This window comes from Triticum aestivum, chromosome 5A (genome assembly GCF_018294505.1).
Source record: "Triticum aestivum cultivar Chinese Spring chromosome 5A, IWGSC CS RefSeq v2.1, whole genome shotgun sequence".
In the NCBI taxonomy this organism is placed as follows: domain Eukaryota; kingdom Viridiplantae; phylum Streptophyta; class Magnoliopsida; order Poales; family Poaceae; genus Triticum; species Triticum aestivum.
Window position 1 is genome coordinate 119,690,644 of NC_057806.1, and position 3,467 is coordinate 119,694,110.

The following is a 3,467-nucleotide window of genomic DNA, read 5'->3' on the forward strand; positions in this document are numbered from 1 at the left end:
GCATGTACAGACATGGCCTAGGAACACAAGAGACCGAAAGGTCGAACATGAGTCGTATAGTAGATACGATCAACATGGAGATGTTCACCATTGATGACTAGTCCATCTCACGTGATGATCGGACATAGCCTAGTCGATTCGGATCATGTATCACTTAGATGACTAGAGCGATGTCTATCTGAGTGGGAGTTCATTAAAAAATTTGATTAGATGAACTTAATTATCATGAACGTAGTCTAAATTGTCTTTGCAAATTATGTTGTGGATTAGTAGCTGGCGCTTTAGCTCCTTGTTTTAATGCGTTCCTAGAGAAAGAGTAAGTTTAAAGATATTGTAAGCAATTGTGCAGGACTAGGGCCATAGTCTGAGGATTGTCCTCATTGCTACATAGAAGGCTTCTGTCCTTGATGCACTGCTCGGTGTGCCAACCCCTCTGGCGTCGTCTGTGGATGTTGTGAACATCTGGCAGACACGATCTGATGACTACCTGATAGTTTAGTGAGCCATGCTTTACGGCTTAGAGTTAGGGCTCCAAAAGCATTTTGAACGCCATGCAACATATGAGATGTTCCAAGAGCTGAAATTGGTATTTCAGGCTCATGACCGTGTTGAGAGGTTTGAGACCTCTGACAAGATCTTTGCCTACAAGATGGGGAGAATAGCTCATCCAGTGAGCATGTGCTTAGAATGTCTGGGTACTTCAATCGCTTGAATCAAGTGGGAGTTAATCTTCCAGATAAGAGAGTGATTGACAAAGTTCTCCAGTCACTATCACCAAGCTACTAGAGTTTCGTGATGAACTATAACATGCAAGGGAAGATGATCCCGAAGCTGTTCGTCGTGCTTAAGTCCGTAGAGGTAGAAATCAAGAAGGAGCATCAAAGTGTTGATGGTTTACAAGACCACTGGTTTCAAAGAAGGACAAGGGCAAGAAGGGAAACTTCATGAATAGCAAGCCAGTTGCCGCTCCATTGAAGAAACCCAAGAACCCAAACCCGAGATGAAGTGCTTCTATTAGGGGAACGGTCACTGGTAGCGGAACTGCCTCAAATACTTGGTAGATAAGAAGGCTGGCAACTTCAACAAAAGTATATATGGTATATGTGTTATTGATGTGTACCTTACTAGTACTCCTAGTAGCACATGGTTATTAGATACCGGTTCAGTTGCTAATATTGGTAACTCGAACCAAAAGCTACGGAATAAACGAAGACTAGCTAAGGGCGAGGTGACGATGTGTGATGGAAGTGTTTCCAAGGATGATATGATCACCATCGCATGCTCCCTCTACCTTCGGGATTAGTGTTGAACCCAGATAAATGTTGTTTGCATTGGTGTCTGTGTTGAGCATGAACATGATTAGATCATGTTTATTGCAATACGGTTATTCATTTAAGTCAGAGAATAATGGTTATTCTGTTTACATGAATAATACCTTCTATGGTCATGCACCCAATGTGAATTGTTTATTGAATATCGATCGTAGTGATACACATGTTCATAAAATTGATGCCAAAATATGTAGAGTTCATAATGATAGTGTCACTTTCTTGTGGCACTGTCGCTTAGGTCATATTGGTATAAAGCGCATGAAGAACCTCCATGCCGATGGACTTTTGAAGTCACTTGATTTTGAATCACTTGAAAGATGTGAACCATGCCTCATTGGCAAGATGACTAAAACCTCGTTTTCTTTGTAACAATGGAACGGGCAAGTGACTTGTTGGAAATCATACATGCTGATGTGTGCGGTTTGATGAGTGTTGACGTGTGTGGTGGATATCGTTATTTTCTCACCTTCACCGATGAATTGAGTAGATATGGGTATATTTACTTAATGAAGCATAAGTCTGAAATGTTTGAAAAGTTCAAGCAATTTTGGAGTGAAGTTGAGAATCATCGTAACAAGAAGATCAAGTTCCTATGATTTGATCAAGGGGAGAGTATCTGAGTTATGAGTTTGGCAATCACTGAAGACAAGGTGGAATCATTTCAAGTTGACGCCGCCTGGAACATCATAACGTAATGGTGTGTCGAACGTTGCAATCAAACCTTATTGGATATGGTGCGCTCTATGATGTCTCTTACCGATCTACCGCTATCATTTTGGGGTTATGCATTAGAGACAATTACATTCACTTTAAATAGGGCACCATCTAGAGACGACACCGTATGAACTATGGTTTGGCAAGAAACCTAAATTGTTGTTTCTTAAGATTTGGGGCTACGATGCTTATGTCGATAGGCTTCGGTTAGAAAAGCTCAAACCCGAAGCAGAAACTTGTGTCTTCATAGAATACCCAAACAAGAAGATTGGGTATACCTTCTATCTCAGATCTGAGGGCAAAGTGTTTGTCGCTATGAACAGGTCCTTTCTCGAGAAAAAGTGTCTCTCGAAAGAATTGAGTGGGAGGAAGATAGAACTTGATGAGGTTGTTGAACCTTCACTTCAACCAGAGAGTAGCGCAGCACAGAAAGATGTTTCTGTGGCAACTACGTCAGTTGAAGAGAAAGCTAATGATGATGATCATGAAGCTTCAGATCAAATTACTATCGAACCTCGTAGGTCGACAAGGGTGTGTACAACTTCCCAGTGGTAACCCCATCTTAAAGGTCATGTTGTTGGACAATGATGAACCTATGAGCTATGAAGAAGCGATGATGGGCCCGGATTCCAACAAATGGTTGGAAGCCATGAAATCCAAGATAGGATCCATGTATGAGAAGAAAGTATGGACTTTGGTGGACTTGCCCGATGAACGACAAGCCATTGAGAATAAATGGATCTTTAATAAGAAGACAGACATTGATGGTATTGTCACCATTTATGGAGCTCGACTTGTCTCAAAGAAATTTCCGACAAGTTCAAGGAGTTGACTGTGATGAGACTTTCTCAATCATAGCGATGCTAAAGACTATTAGAATTATGTTAGCAGTTGCTGCATTTTCATTTACGAAATCTGACAGATGGATGTCAAAACAAAGTTTCCTTGACGGTTTCCGTGAGGAAAGGTTGTATGTGATACAACCAGAAGGTTTAGTCGATCCTAAGGATGCTAAAAGGTATGCAAACTCCAGCGATCCTTCTAAGGACTAGAGCAAGCATCTCGGAGTTGGAACATATATACGCTTTGATGAGGTGATCAGAGCATTTGCGCTTATACAAAGTTTGCAAGAAACTTGTATTTGCAAGAAAGTGAGTGGGAGAACTACAACATTTTGATAAGTATATGTGGATGACATATTATTGATCGGAAATGATGTAGAATTTCTGGAAAGCATAAAGGGTTGTTTGAATGGAGTTTTTCAAAGTAAGACATGTGTAAAACTTCTTACATGTTGGGTATCAAGATCTACAAAGATAGATCAAGACACCTGATAAGACTTTCACAGAGCACATACCTTGACATGATCTTGAAGGAGTTCAAGATGGATCAGTCAAAGAAGGAGTTCTTACCTGAGTTGTA